This window comes from Centruroides sculpturatus, unplaced genomic scaffold (genome assembly GCF_000671375.1).
Source record: "Centruroides sculpturatus isolate CEXI.00-Female unplaced genomic scaffold, Cexi_2.0 scaffold323, whole genome shotgun sequence".
Taxonomy (NCBI): domain Eukaryota; kingdom Metazoa; phylum Arthropoda; class Arachnida; order Scorpiones; family Buthidae; genus Centruroides; species Centruroides sculpturatus.
This window is the reverse complement of record NW_019384566.1, coordinates 327,099-344,649: the sequence shown is the minus strand read 5'-3', so window position 1 is coordinate 344,649 and position 17,551 is coordinate 327,099. Positions and strand designations below refer to the sequence as shown.

At 26.7% G+C, this 17,551-nt stretch overlaps 1 long non-coding RNA gene across 1 annotated transcript; it reads left to right on the top strand.

Annotated features, from left to right (window-relative positions):
* Nucleotides 1-6,165: 6,165 nt before the first annotated feature.
* LOC111624045 lies at nucleotides 6,166-9,023 on the top strand. The gene is made up of 3 exons (XR_002756506.1): nucleotides 6,166-6,290; nucleotides 6,397-6,670; nucleotides 8,651-9,023. It is a non-coding gene; the product is annotated as an uncharacterized LOC111624045 (long non-coding RNA).
* The last annotated feature ends 8,528 nt before the right edge of the window (nucleotides 9,024-17,551 follow it).

The following is a 17,551-nucleotide window of genomic DNA, read 5'->3' as shown; positions in this document are numbered from 1 at the left end:
ATCAACGCACTCATCTAAGATCATTAGATTAACAAGTTTTTAGTTTCGATTACCTGCTTAGTATTTTAATTATTTTATTTTTTTAACTGAGGAATTTTAATAATAAAAACATCAAATTACTTTACTAAATTTTCTGTAATTAGATCTACTACTGCCGTCTGATAGTAAAGTATTTAGGCCTACGCTTGTCAATGTTATTACAAGAAAGTATAGGAATCGACAAATACACAGAGATTGTACAGATAACTACATTAAGTTCTGAATACAGTGAACGGGTGTTAATTATATAATTATTTATTTTGAGATTAATTAGTCATATTTTTTTGAATGAGTGTTTATGCTCTGTCCTGTCCCGTCGTTTAAACAGTTTTTATAGTCCACTAAAATGTATACTTAAGTGTATAAATAAATAAGCTATATATAATTTTTTATGTATATGTATGTAAAATTGTACACATTGTACATATATATGTAATTATATGTAAGATATACTTACATATATATTTCTCCATATTTATAGAAAGATAATTTTGTAGATATACATTTATAGAGTTCTGTATAAAGCCTACAGAGCTACTTTTACAGGTATGAGTATATCTATAGAACTATTCCTGTAATATACAGCCAAAGAAAAATCTTTATAGTCGTATAGTTTCTCTCTCTCTATATATATACATACAAACCCTTTTATATGTCTATACATACACTGTTTATATACGAAGCCCCATAAATAGGCTATAGTCTATATGTAGTAAAAAAACTCCAAGATCTGCAACACTCATGTATAGGAGTTCTGTAGATCTTATATAAAAATATGGCTATTTATACAGAATTCATACATATTAGTATTGTAGATTTTGGAGTTCTCTTACGACATATAGATTCTACATATCTATAGAACTTTCTCATACGCTTTACAACATAATATAGAATAAATGCGGGCGTAATTGTATACAAGAAAAAGGTATACAAATCCTACAGGTACATTTAAATATTATATGGTTATTTTCTTATATGGACCTAACATAAATTTGAATCTACATATCTACAAAATTAATACATGAAATTTTATGAGCATATGGGTTAGAGTACTCATAGGCAAGTAGATATAAATAAGTGTTTCAATCTATAATTTAGAGTAAGTTCTGTAATATAGACTGTAAGGCTTTTCAATTAGAAATTTTTTAAAGAATAAATTCCNCAGTAGATGCTTTACATTACACATTCCAACTGGTAGATTGCCAACTATTTATTAAGTATTTAAGCAGTGGTTCTCAAACTGTAAAGCGTGATCCTTCCTCTGTAGGACGAAAGATTTCTTCTAGAAGATGCGAAGAAATCTTTACTCGAAATGCTCGAGAAATCGAAGAAATGCTTACTCGAAAGTAAGCAATGATCAATATCATTGCTTACTTTCGAGTCCACCTCTTATAGCACTCGATATTCTATTTAACACAAGATAGTATTAAGAACTCTCGCAACTACTGTGTTTGTTTCACTAAAATTATTACGTTGAAAGTTATCATTGTGGTATGACTAGATCATAATCATTATATCAGAATTTGATTTCATTTGGGTGCCTCACTTTTATATTACAGGTAATTTGCCCTATTTCCTTTTTCTTCTAAAAAACACACAAAAAAGAGAATAATTAACGTTAAAAAAGCAAAATTGTTGATAAATTCCAATAAAACAGATATAAATTTATTTTATTTTCTAAAATTTCCTAAATTAATTTAATGTTTTAATTATTCATCTTTGAGAATATATAAAATTTTCAGATAATTTAACCTGATTTGTTTAGATGTATGATAGTTTTAAATATTTATAATAAACATACATATATTTTTAGAAGATTTATTGAAGCCGTTATAATTTTAAAGAGACTTTATTGGGAGGGGCTTTTTTAGATAAGAGCATCAAATAATAAAGAAGAAGAAGAAGAAGAGAAACACAACAAGAATCTCGTTAACTTTGTTTCCCGAACAATTTAATTTAGTTGGAGTTGCCGATAAAGAAAAGACAATAAGCCATTTCTTAGATGTCAATTCTTTGAGACAGTTCCACCTTTTGTTTCTTTGAATTCAAAAAACACAACGTCATTTGCCACATCTGTTCTATACTCATTTCTTTGACACTTTTATTTATTTCGATTGTTTCCTTCATAAAAATCCGATATCGTTTTTTCAGATTTTCTTTGATAAATTCTAAAAAAAAAAGCAAACAAAACTTAAAAAGTTTCTACTAATTTCTTTTTTCAAAAAAATTTCGTACATAATTGGGTAAATTATATATTTATCTTTCTTAAAAAATTTAAAAGATTCAAATTTAAATAAAATTTAATTTTTTACAAATTTCTTTGATAAATTATAAAAATGTAAAACAAAATATTCTTATGCATATTGTTTTTTTTCAAATATTCTCTTGTAATTAATTAATTAATTAAATGTAATTTTTTAAATTTAGATACAATTTTCTTTTAAAAAAATATCATATTATTTAAATACAAAATCTAAAATGTATTTATTTATTTTTTAGTTTTATTTAAATCAAAAATTCTAAAAAGAGCAGAACAGCATCCAAAAATTTCTTAGCAATTTTCATTTTCAAAATTTTTTTATATAATTAAATAATTGATAAATAATAATAATTAAAACGAAATATTTAGGAAAAGAAATCTAAATTAATAATGAATTTTTTAATAGTTATAAATAAAACATAAATATCATTTTTTTAGACTTTTATGTTATATGAAAATCTAAAAGATACGAAATAATTTAAAACGTAATAAAATCTGAGAAACAAAATTAATTGGGATCGCTTCTTAAACTTCAAAGTTTTATAAGTAGTGCTTTTTTTTTAATGGACGATTCTAAATAATAAAGTAAAAATCAAAGAAAAGCGGAGAGGATTTCCGGACCCTTAGGGCATTTGCCCTTGTTCAGCCCTTGAAAAAAAGCAGAAAACTTTTGTTCCAAGAAGAATGATCGAATTCAACGTGATATATACCGATTCTCAAGTATTAAACTTTGCCAAATTATCTAAAAAATCATATATCGTGCGCTCGATTTATCGATTTCTAAAGTTCAATAATCGTTACTCGAGGTCAATACTTTCGTTTCTAAAAAAATTTAAAAATAATAAATAAATAAATAAAGTCTAATGTCTATCTAAAAAAATCGACGTTTTAACTATTGTTTTCGAGTTAATTTATAAACATCACTCGGATAATAACGCAATATTTTTATAAATTACTTTTTTTTTCTTTTCCCTCCTCCATTCATTTATATGTAGTTAAGTAATAAAATTTGTTTTATTAGATCAATAAATCTTAAAATTAAAAAGTTTTTTCGAAACTTCAAGGATATTCTTAGAATTATTATATATATAATGTGTTTTTAGTAGTGTAAGTTTTATCTATTTTAGTATTTTTAGAAATATAATATTTATATACCTGTATGTTAATATATTTTAGAAATGTGTTATATAAATTCTAGTATCTTAAGAGTATGACTCTTCTAAATTCTAATTTTTTAAAAATATAACACTTTTAAGTTCTAAACTTTTATTATAAATACAAATTGCAACGTGTATTGTTTAATATTCTGTACTTTTAGAAGATCAATTTATCAATTTTAATATTATTTTTAGAAAAGAAAATATTATTATATACTTTGTAAATGTCCGAAAAACTTAAAGAAAACATTAATCTTAAACAATTTACATTATCTTTTTATAAAAAAAAGAAATCATAATTTATTAGTTAATTCACGTAAAAAATTATTTAAGCCTTCATTAAACAAAACGCGATGTGAAACAAAATTTTTGAATAAGAAAACCATTAAGAAAAGGTGGAAAAGTATTTAAAATTCCGCTCATCATCGAAGATACTTTTTATCAATTCCGAAATAGTGTTAAGGGGTGGGGTAAGATGACAATATTTGTATTTGTTTGACGGAGAGGGTCGTTCAACTTGATGTCACACTGCCAGGGGACATTGGGTTCGGGTGATAATAACACGTTGGTGATGGAACAAAACCGCTCGATCGATCATTGACTATCTGATATTTACTTTTGCTCCGCTGATAAATGACATCCCGGGGACAGTGTTGTCGCCTTGTTCTCCCTAATTTCCAATGAGTCCTCGTCCCTGACAACAATCTACCCAACACCTTTTGTATTACAATGAGTCGAGAGAAAGAAGGTGAGTGACCTAAAAAATCTCGTTGTCGATGCTGATGAATTGGAAATTTCGGATCTTCTATAGGTGTGGGGGTCACATGCCGGAAATAATTATCGGAATTATAGGAAGGGATCGAAGAATACTTCTGTCGTAATTATGGTTTCGCTCTTATCTTTCGTACCTGTAACCTGTTGGTGATTCGAGTGGCAGAATACGTTACAGAATGCAGTAGATGCTTTACATTACACATTCCAACTGGTAGATTGCCAACTATTTATTAAGTATTTAAGCAGTGGTTCTCAAACTGTAAAGCGTGATCCTTCCTCTGTAGGACGAAAGATTTCTTCTAGAAGATGCGAAGAAATCTTTACTCGAAATGCTCGAGAAATCGAAGAAATGCTTACTCGAAAGTAAGCAATGATCAATATCATTGCTTACTTTCGAGTCCACCTCTTATAGCACTCGATATTCTATTTAACACAAGATAGTATTAAGAACTCTCGCAACTACTGTGTTTGTTTCACTAAAATTATTACGTTGAAAGTTATCATTGTGGTATGACTAGATCATAATCATTATATCAGAATTTGATTTCATTTGGCAGTAACTCTGTATGCTCTTTTACTTTGTTTTGTTTCAAAAATAATTGTGTACTAACAAAAACTGTAAGGAAATCTTAATTTTATTAGAATAAAATATACCCAAAGCAACTATAGGTCAATATGGTTTTAGAATATATAAAGATTATTAATTTTTTTAATAAAAAGAGGGAATTTCTTCAAAAAATTGAGAACTAATTTACAGCATTCAATACAGTGTAAAGAAAACATGAAGCAAAACAGCTGAGTATTTTACTAAGTACTTAAAGTAGCCTATTCGTATATATTATAAAGATAACGCCAAGTAAAAAAAGGTTAAGTATCATTAAAAATAACAAAAAATCGTAAATATTGATACAGTCTTCTAATTTTATTATTTTTTAAAAAAAACACTAATTTCACATTTAATAATAATAATATCAAATATAAACTTTTTAGAAAAATATTATTTTTTTAAAAAACATAACATTAGTACCAAACACTGAAAATACGAACGGAATTATTAAAATCGTAAAGCATTAAACAAAGAAATTATCATTTAATTGGATCTAAAAAAGCGCTGCAATGAATATATATAAGTTCTAAAAAAATAGTTAAGGATCCATGATATGTAAACAAATTATATTGGAAACAGTAGCAAGGAACACCCTTTATTTTCCTGCTCCTCTATTAAGAAACCATTAAGCATAGTTAGTTGCTGCTAATGCGAAAACATTATACTCTTAGATCCACGTAGAATCTCTATAATTAATATCAAATGGATATTTTGGATACTTTGATTTGAATTCCAAGCATATAATCGATTATGGTGTTTAAGTGTAATAATGATTTTGATCACGAAGCTCAAAATCTAAGTAAAGGTTCATCGTTCTAAATTCAAATTAAACATGTAAAAAATACTCTTTTTTCCATAAATATGTTTATTATATTTATTTCAAATCGATTTTTAGAAAAATCATGATACAAATGTTTTAATATTTCAAATAATCTCATTCAAAAAATAAGACTAATTGAACATAAATTACAGATTATATCACTCGTATGTCTTGTCTTTACGTTACAACGACCCGACTAATAGATTGAGAACCACTTCAGTAAAGTATTTACAGCACTCGATAACATTATAAATAGAACGAACAACTTTGAGAATATTTTATTCTTGGCATTTTGAAGACAAAAAAAATCGATTTATTAGCTTAGAAAATAAAGAATAGTTTCCAAATAAATCAAAAATATTTTAAAAATCAAATAACAACATGCAATATAAAAGCGCAAAATTTAACTTAGATTATTCTTTTCATAATCATAGCCGTTAAGATAATTAATCTGAAGGAATACTTTGTTAATTCGTTTAAAAAAAATTCAATTTTATAAAAAGAATAACATTAAATGACGTTTAATTGAGGAACGAACGAACGAATTTTGATTTTTTTGAATCGATACTTAATAATATTGATGGAGAGAAAATGTCAAATTCTTGATTAATGTACAGATCATGACATGATAAGGTGATACCATAGATTCTATACAGTTAATAAAACAGCTTTTTTGATAAGTTATACAATTATTTATAAATATTATACCTTAACATCCCATTTATCTGTTTATTTTTAGAATTATTTAATGATGATTACCAACATATTCGAAACCTATGATGATGATGACAGAAAGAGTACAGAATTACAAATGATAATTAGTGATTTCGGATAAAGAATTAATACATATTCTATACATATCTGACATTATTCGATGTCCTATCCTATAAATATTTTAACAGGGTCTTAATTATGTAAAGATATCATCATAAATATATCACTACAGGTCAATCGAAGAACAAAACTGAATATCATAGACTGCAATTACAGATATCAAAGGAATGCTATTCCAAGTATAATTTTCTTAAATATTTTTGATATTTAACAAATTTTACTTAGATTTATCGTTCTTATAATAAATGAATGTTTAAAATTTTAAGTTTACAATTAATTTATAAGATTTATTCGACTTTGATCGCTTCTTCGCTTGATATAAAGTTAATTTTCTTAAATATTTTTGAGTTTTAACAAATTTTACTTAGATTTATCGTTCTTATAATAAATGAATGTTTAAAATTTTAAGTTTACAACGAAATAGCAATTTAAAATATGACTTATTAGCCTAAACTCCATATTTTAAAGACATTTACTCGATTTTTCTTCCAAGTTTATATTCATTTTAAACTCCATTTCCATATATCACACCTTATTTATCTTTCAAAATATGAAAAAGATTATATAGTGTAATATAATTATATGTATTATTTCGCATTATAAAATGAAAAATATGGAAATAAAAGAAATTTGAATGATTAAAAAGACGAAAATGCTAGCGCAGTTTTCATTTAAATAAATTGGGTCTCCATTATTGTCTGCTAATTAATCTTTAAAATATGAGTAGCATTTACATCTATTACCTATTTAAAATTAAATTTTATGATCTCGAAATTATTAGGCTACTTAAAATTTGGGAAATTAAATTAAAACTATATCCGTATTAAAATAATGTAAAATTTTCATTTGGAATGTTTCCTATAATTTGAAATATAGATCATTTGGTTCTAGGAGTTATCAAGAACTAAGCACATTCTTCTAATGATCCTTAGAGTTAAAGATCACGAAAAAATTTATAGAAAAACGCATTGATTTAGGTAATTTAAAGAATAATTTTTATCTTTTAACACTTTTCATAATATTTGTTTATTTATTTCAACAACTTAATCATTTTAATTCATTTACATAACTGATGATGACAACAATTCTTTTCTATTATTTAGGTGCAATCGAGTGAAAATAGAAGAGGAAGAATGTGTATATAAAGCGTGTGTAGGTCTATATACTTTCTACTAAATGTACAAATATTTAAAGCCACTTTCTATATTTTTACTTGTATATAGACTAAACAGTCTAAGCCTATTCTACAAACAATATGAAAATAAATAAATAAATAAATAAAATGAGATTCGATTTTTAATTAAACAAATTGATATTTCTTTCAATAATTCTAAAATTATTATTTAAATTTATTTAAATTATAATTAACTTTAAATTGGCTTAAAACGTAAAATAAAAACGCTTAACTCGTTTGAAATGAATAAAACGATACGAATTTAAAGGGGTGTGTGAAAGTTTGATAAGGCACTCTAATCGAATTTACATAAATTCATTTTTTAATCTCTGTTTTTTAAATAAATTTATGAAAATTCCTTAAAAATAACTTACATTTAAATGTTTATAAAGTTTAAATTTCCATACATTTACTTTTTGTTTAAATTCATAGAGGATAAAAACACATTTTGAAAAACTAATTCGTAGAAGTTAGAAAAAAAATTAACTTTTTTTGTGAATTTATTTAAAGACGATTAAAAGAAAAATCTATGGAAATTTCACCTCAGAAAACTAAGTCATTCGAATGCGCACATATTTTAAAAAATAAATCCGAAAAAATTTCTTCAAAAATTATGAATTATTGAAAATTTGAACACATTTTAGAAAAGTAAACCCATAAAAATTCCACCAAGAAAAACTAATCTATCAGAATTCAAATCCAAATAAATACATAAATAAATCAATAAACATTTCACTAAAAAAAGTAAACTTATGGAAATTTCATAAACAAATGATTTCACGAATATTTGACCACATTTCATATTAAAAATGCCAATTCATGTCAATTTAAACGTAAGTAACGGTTTGGAAAAAATCAACCGTTACAAGAAAGTAATTGATTTTACCATTTGACTTTTCTTTGTGTCATTCGAAAATTTGATACCTAGTAAACTAATAATAATATATAAGAACAATAATAGAAACAAATTTCATTCTTTAAGTAGGTCTTAACGCCTCTTCGAAACCTCATAAAATTTCCCATCTGCTTGTAATTATTCCGCACTCGTATAATCTACACAGGGATCAACAACTCTCCAAGGAAGAAGAGGGGAAAAATCAACCACCAAAGTAGCATTCCGTCGCATTTAACCTGTTATTAAACTATTAGTTTATCAAGGACATCGCCGGGTTGATTTTTTTTGGGCAAAGTTTTGTTTGGTTTGTTGGTCGAATGAAGAGGAATGGCACACTCGACTAGTGTCAGAAATGTGCGAGAAGCGTGTCGGATGACTTAATGAAAGGGTAAAAATCAATTAGTTGTGCAGTTAAAGTTAACCCGAAGAAAAAAATAATAAAAAAATACAGTTGTGTGTTCTAATCTCTTTGTTATTTAGTGGAGAGGATCTTAAGAGGCCACTTCGACCTCAATTCATTCCACCGTTTATTACTTTACAATGTATTTATTAACCTTATTTTTGATGTATATCTCGAATGTTAAGCTTCTAACTTTTATGGTACCCCCTTTATAAATGTATTAAAGTATATATATATATTTCAAATATGAAATTATAATTGTACATTTGAAACTTTGTAATAGTGTCATACTAATATAACAGCTTTTATAACTCCGCACCTATATACCTGTTAGATGTACTGTACACAACTCTACAATGTGTAACATATCTAACTTTGTTTAAGGATACTGTAACAAGTGGCAAAATACAATTTATTATACGTAAACTCATTTATAACTTAAGAATATGAAGAGTTATAGAATACCTGTTAAGCTGACGTTTTTTATAAACAATCAAAACAATAGTTGGCAATTCTTGTCTTCGTGTTTGAAGAACATTTGAAGTAGAAAGCGGCAACTTTAAAAACTCATTTGGCCATTTACACACAGTGAATAAAGGAGCGAAGACAATTTTGCAACAAAAGAGCTCGTCACGTCATTTAACGAGGTTCGAGTGTCCAATTAAATGGAAACACCCCTTTTGATTTCTTGATTTGTAAGTCATTGTCAGTGGATAAGAGGGGATTCAATGGGACCACTTAACACTACTTTCTTACAAACAAATCGACTATTGTTACCAGTAAAAGGTTTCCTTTGCAACCCTCTCCACTATCAAAATTATTCTTTGAAACTGACTGTGGGAACCACAACTTCTATTCTGAGTAATGAATTTGTTTGTTTTTGTTCTATAAAAATATCCTTCTTTCTAATCAAATTAAAAACAATTTATAATACCATTGATAAATAAATTATTTTACAGTTATAAAATCTACAAATTATTCAAAACTTTTGCTTATAATAATTTTAAATAGATTAAGCTCTCTTTATTATCTACATGATATCAAGCATCTATACTACGAAATTTAAATAATATCAAGCATCATTACTTCGCAGTTTAGCGATATCTAATGTCTAGATAGAACAACTTGAGAGATATCGAGCATCCAGATAATGCAGTTGAAGCGATAAGTATCCAAACAACATAGTTTAATTGATATCAAGCATCTAAATAACACAATTTAAGAGACATCAGGCATCTAGATAGCACAGTTTAAGCGATATCAACATCCATATAAATTAGTTTCATTAATCTCAAGCATCTATTAATAGATTATACACGATTTAACTGATACCAAATATCATAATAATACAATTCGGACATATTACACTCTGTTATTTGGATATCAAGCAGCCAAAGAACACAATTAAAGTAATGCCAAGCTTACAAATAGCATTATTTAAATTATAGCCTAACATGAACTCATACTGAATTGTTTAAAACGATATTAATTTAAGCAATCATTTAACACAATTTAAATGATACCATAATCAGGCTAATGGCCTGATTATGGTATCATTTAATATGTTAATACAGTATAGGATGGGCTAAGATGACGTTTATGTATAGAAAATTTTGAATCATCCCTGTCCACAGTTCCAAATGACAAGATTTTATTTGATTACTTGTATTTTTTTAGATAAACATATAATTGTTAACGTTTAAATTTCGAATATTTTTGTACTGTTTTGTAACCTACATACATTATCTAATAAATATCAATTTTTATTCGGAATATTATTTAAAAAAACACTCACAAAGACATCCGTTCTTGTTAGTAGCAATGATATCGACACATCTTCAAGTTAATTCACCAAGAGACATTTCCTTTTTGAAAAAAATTGCAAGAATAGAGCAATTTTAATGTTATTTATATCGAGTGTCGTTTGAAATAAGATCAACAAGAAAATAAAAGTGGATCTATTTAGTTAAATAACGACCCTATTAGCATTTCCGTGTTCAACCATTGTAAGGTAATGGACTTTCTCTCCTCATCATTGTCATCTAAAAAAATGATTTAAATTCTATTTAACTAAGAATTTTCTTGTTTTAGAATTAAATACGCGCTGCGACTTGGTTAAAAAAAACACTATGATTTTTTAAAATAAAAAAATACGCTTTCCAGAAGAAATCTATAAGTAACTTGTAAAAAATATTTTACAAGTGACTCAATTACAAAAAAAAAACACATTTTATAATAAAGGTATATTTTTTTTGAATTAAAAAGTCTTTTAAAAAATATTTACATGTTTTTGAACACATCTGTAGAGGCCTAAATCGATTGGTAAACCGGTTTTTTTCAAATTATTTATGCAACATTCGCCACCCTTCTGTAAAATATCATCTATCGATATATCTAAAAAAACATAATCGTATCTGATTAAGAAATTTATTTTAGATATATATATATCTAAAAAAACTGTTCAGGTAATTTCTTGGATCCTCTGGGCTAAAAGCTGTGATCATCATCACCTAAATGTACCTCAGATTAAGAAAAAAAATTGTTTTTAGATGAATATTTATTAAAGTGGAGATAAATCGAAACTTAGATTTTGATATTTTTTAGACTGTTTATAGTTATAAATAAAGGGCAAAGACACTTGCGAGTAATAAAATAGTCATTATTTCATAATAAAAAAAATCCAAAATATAAATTTTTTTAATACGAAGTGCCATAACAAATGTAAAAAACTCTAAATCACAACTTTTTTTTAAATGTTATTTTTAGATAAAGGAACTACACTGATTGCGATTTATTAAGATTTTGTTGACGATAATGAAGATTTTTTTAAAATGTGCAAGTACATAATTTTATAAATGCCAATGTATAAAAAGCTAAGTAAAACCCTATAAAACAAAAGTATTTATTTTTATTCTTCTATTGATTCTAATACTAGAACAAATATGACTGACAGAACTAATAAAAAATTACACATAAGATGATACTAATCTAAAAAAAATTTTATGTTTAAATATTTTTAAAATGCCAATATATAACAAAATTACAAATCTAAAATTCGTGCAGTGCATATTTTTAAAATTATTTTACATTAATTCTAATAATAAAACTAATACGGAGGATAGCTTTAAAAGAAAGTTATTCATTAAATAACATCAATCTATAAAATTTTATGTTTGGCATTTATAAAATGACACATTTTTAATCTATAAAAACATAAAAAAATCATAAAAAATTAAAGTAATTTTTAATTCCTCTATATTCTTCTATAATCAATGTATGACTGACAGATCAAATAAGAAAAATCATCCATGAAATGACCCTAATCAAAAAAATTTTGCCTTATCAAAAAAAAACTTAACAAGAATGATAAATCAGATTTTTTTAGATTGTCGACTCTATATAATTTCATAACGTATTTAAAATATTTTGATCCTTATGAATAAAAAAAAAGCTTATATTTACCTTTATAATTAAAGAGCTGATCAATCTTTATTCATAAAAATAATTATATTCTATAATAATATAATATATAAAAATGATTTATCATTATCTAAAAACTTTTTTTTTAAATTAGATACATCTATATACGTAATATAATTAACTTAAATGTAGAGCAGCTAGAAGAGTAAAACCAATACAACGAGAAGATGGCAACACGCCATTACTTTCCACGTAACGTTGAATGAATTTGTGACTTTTAAAAGTCTACATTCATTATGTTAGTTAAAGAAGGGAAATTGTGAATTGTGTAACGGTAAAATTTACGCTTCCTATTACGCTGACTCTATTAAGCCTTAAATCACGAACCTTTCCATATATCACCTACAGCACTCGCTCGAAGCCATTGTTAACCTCGAGATCGCATAAGGTCACGCAGAAACCATGTTTCTACTCAACGTGACCGAAACTGATGACGTCAATTATCTTCCCCCTTTTGTATAATTCACCTATTTTTTGATCTAATTGCAATTTCTTTCATTGATTTTTACAAAACTGATACCAAGCAATTTCGATTTTGATGTGGTGTATCTACTCTTTATCTCGATGCCATCGAACAATTTTGTATTTATACTCTCTTTAAAATTCAAGGCCCATGAGGGTAACTAATTTGTTATTTTTTTGAGATGAGCTCGGGTTATTGAGACCATTTTCACCAAAGCTCCGGGTAACGAGCGCATTGTACGCTTGTAATTATACACTAGACGAATAATAAATTAACGTTGCTTCAATCGTTAAACGTGTTTTCTTCTTCTTCCTCCCCCCTCTATGAAATTGTTTTTATGAATATTCTACGCCCACGTGACATATTTTGTAACTGACGGATGACACGCCCGAGGTGTGAATGCTTCATCAGTGAACCCCTTAGCAATTACGCCATGTAAGACAAGTGGGTACCATGTTTGTTTAACATGACACTAATCCTTTATCGTGTGTGTAGCGGAGGTTGTTGGAGGTGTTGTTCCGTTCGATGTTATCTGTGTGACCATCTGTCCTACGAACAAAGAGAAATTGATTTTTCTTCACCTCGTTCCGACAACTTTAATATATTGGTTCTATTTAGTGAAGGTCTAATTTAGTTAGACCTTCTATCGATGTACACGAGCGTGGATTTTCACGCCTACCGATAGAATTTAGAAATTGCTGTAAATTTACATTTAAAGTATGCCCGGGGTAAGGTGAAAATCGATGGTAAGTGTGTGAACTCGGTCAGTATTTTTGTTGTCAAATTTCATGATATCTCTTCTTAAGTGATGGTTATTTAGAGATCGAATTAGTACTTAAACACTTTCGAATTGCTGCAGGCGAGCTCATTAATGGTTTGCTGTGTTTTTTTCTCTTCTTACCTGCGAAAATAGGCTCTATAATACGATTTAACTAAGAAAGGTGTTGCGTCAGCTGGTTCACGAAAGGTGAGGGTCAAAGTTCAGAATGTGAAGAGGTCCTCTTTTAAACAGCGGTGCTTTTTATCTGCCGAGTGGTTTGTTTTTAGTATATTCTATAGGTCCACAATGCTTAAATCTACAGTATTTGTGCCGAGGAAAAAATAAAAAAAAAAATAAATAATTAACCTTCAACATCGCTAAATTATCTTTATTCAAACGAACAAACTTAAAATTAATTTTATAAATTAAAAAATACATATTAAAATGCTCATAATAAATTTGATTAAACATTAGAATAGTGTTTCCTAGCCCTTTTCAATTTTGACACCTTTTTATCGTGACATAATTCAGGAATATCGAATTCCTGTTTATCAAAATGTGGATCGCAATATATCAGCTGGGAAATTCAAGAATATTTTTGGAATTTTTTTTAGTTTTTTTTTAAATTTCGATTTTTTAGACTTTTTAGATCTTTGTTCTTACTTTGTCTCATAAATTTCAAGCCGGAAGTTTAAAATTATTTCTCATCGGTTCAAAAACAATGGCGTAATCATTAAAGCGTGAAGAGGAAAAATCGCTAAATTAATTATAAAACATTTAATTAAATAACCTATAATTTTTTTATTTTTTAGGAAATTTAAAATTTATAAAAGTATAATTTATAATAAAAAGTATACATTTAAAATATTAAATTTATTAGAATTTGAGAAATATATTCTCTTATACTTTACAAAAAACTTCGCATCACTACTCACTCCCTCAAAATTTTCAGATAATTGATTTATAAAACGTGTTTTTAGATATTCTCGAATATCTAAAAACACATTCTTTTAAAGAAAATCCATATTTTCAACTTAAAATCGAAGGATATTTTTTTTTAACTATAAAAATTATAGTTTAAACTTTGGAATAATTTTTAGAATAAAAATTTTTTGTTAAAACAATCTTTTAGATACTTATAAAGTCACTTCCTGAAACAATCTTTTATTCGCAAATAATTTACAAAGTGAAGAAAAATAGCTTAAGGTCATAATGGTACAATTCTAAAAACTCTATAAAATTAATTTTATTTCTAAAAATTTTAAATAAAAATTTTTTTAAAAAAGTAATTTATGGTAATTACATTAATTTTATCCGAATAGGATGGAATTTATTAAGCCAAGTAAAATTTATTTTCTTATTCAAATGAGTAAACGGAAAAAATTACGTCAAATGAAATCACTATTTTCTATTTGCTGTGATAAAACGCATGACACTTCTTTATTTCTTAATATGAGAAAGTAATCAAATAAAATTAAATTGCTTTTAATTAAATGCCAAATTTAAAATTAAATCAAATGCCAAATTAAAATTGGTATTTTTTTTTCTTAATGGAGTGAAAGAGATAAAAATACGCCAAGTTAAATTAGTATTTTGTATTTATTAATGCAAGAAAATCATTCTAAACAAAATTGTTTGCATCTTTTTTATACAAGATATTTGTTACTCCAAGCATAATTAAGACATTTGTTTCGTAAATACTAACATAAATATGTATAAGTAAAGAAAAATAATTGCTTTAATAATATTTTTGTTTTTTGAATTAATAAAATGTCAAATATTGCCGGGAATTTTAAATCAGAACATTTACATAAGAATAAGAAAATTCAAAAAAGTCCTCGACATAAATAAACCGAGACGGAATGTCACAGCTGCCGAAACGATATCTAAAAAATTCTTATCCATAATTATTCACGTGATAAAGCAATAAATAATGATTTTATTTAATATTAATTAAGCTTATTATAATAATTAAATATTCTCCACCGATATTTTGAATAACTTTTCGTATAAAATCCGAAAAAATCTAATTAATTTAATATTCTAAATATAGTTTGAAATGAATTTCAACTGGACTAATTTGTACATTTCGGAATTTTTAGAATAATTTTTAAATTTCATTCAAGAATTTTTAAAAAATCAACTCGAATTTTTTAAATTTTTTTGTTCTTGGATTAAAAAAAATTATAAAAATTGAATCGAAAAAACTTTTTAAATTTATACATTATTAGTATTTTTTATTTTACAAATGATTATTATACTAACTTCAGCAAACGTTTATCTATTACTGCCATCTATTGAGTATCTCTCAAACTATTTAATCTTTATTTTTTTTATGATTATTTTGATGTTGATATTATAGAAATTCAAATTTTATAAGTAATTTTCATTGGCTTTAGAATATAAAATAACAACATAACATTGATTCCGCGTATTCTGATTATTAAAACAAAGTTTCGAACATGTAACTAAGACGTCAGCTTCAGAAATAAATTATTTAAATCGAAAAATAAAGAAGGTACAGTACAATAGATCCCTATTTTAACAACGTATTGATTTCTAAAAATAGATGTTAACGCGAGGTATTTCCCCGCAGACTCAGTATTATACTGTATATTGAGGTTCTGTTTCTAGAAATCACTTTGAACGACACTGACGAGAAGTTTGTGAGGAAACAAATAAAAGCCCTGGCAAAACGTCGTCATCACACATTCAAAAAGTTAACAATTGGTACAGTAATATCAAGATTCTCCCGTTTAATACGTAGAAACACATTTGTTTACTTAATCGTAAAAAGTTGTGTTTACGTTAAAATTTACGTCAAAGGTAGAGGGGGGTGGATATCATCGAGACAAACGGGGCATTGCCTCAAAAGGTCTCCATTAAGACTTTAATCGGTAGTGGGATTCAGACGGGTCGCACAATAGGTTCCCGAATATCCTAACTCTCAACCAATAGGTTCTTGGAGCATTCGTTTTCTTTAATAAATTCGCTTGGTCATTTCCCTGGGGGAGGGAAATGTAAATTGATTTTAAAAAGATCAACATGATGAAAGAGATGATCTCGTTGACAAAAGACTAATCTATATGCGGAACTAAAAGTTATGGACAGTGCAATGGTCAAACTCAGAGTACAGACACTGGCTTTATCTTCCTAAACTTTCCCGAAGAAGAAAAAAGAAAGAAAAGATGAAGGTTGGGCTAGAGGCGAGAAGACGAGAGGATATGCATAAGTTTTTCTCATACAGCCTATGGATTTATAGCTAATTTGATTATCATATATAAAATTTTCTTACTTGATCCAAAAATGAAGAGATAGTAAGTTTTATTTCATTTCTTTCGAGATCAAAAAAGCTCGAAGTCAAACGAAAATTCAAGTGAATATGAAAGAAGCCATATAATTTCTAAATCAATACTGTTAAACTGGAAATGAATTTCCGTTAAATCGCTTTTATTACTTTTCCGTTTCCTTTTTCTTTATATACATATCGGTCAAAAAATGGCCTCCTAAGATTTTTAAATTTTTGGACTCAGTGAACTTGAAACGTCGAGAAATGCAAAAAAATTCGGTTTTTTTTCCTGTATGTATGGAGAGGAACGATTTTGTTTAAAGCTTAATAACTCCTTACTTTTTGTCGAAAATTTCTGAAATTTTGCAGAGAGGTTTGTGTATTAGAGGGATTGATGCTATTAAATTTTGGTTTATCTCCCAACTTTTCGACCTTAAAGGTCGAAGGGGTGGAGAGATAAAGGGGACGTCGTGTGTCATATCTCCAGTAGGGTAGGACATAATGACTATTTCACTTGTTAGTAGCATTTACATTTTTTTTTTTTTTATAAAACTCATTCCTACCATCAAAATTAAGCTTTTTGTCATTTTATAATAGTA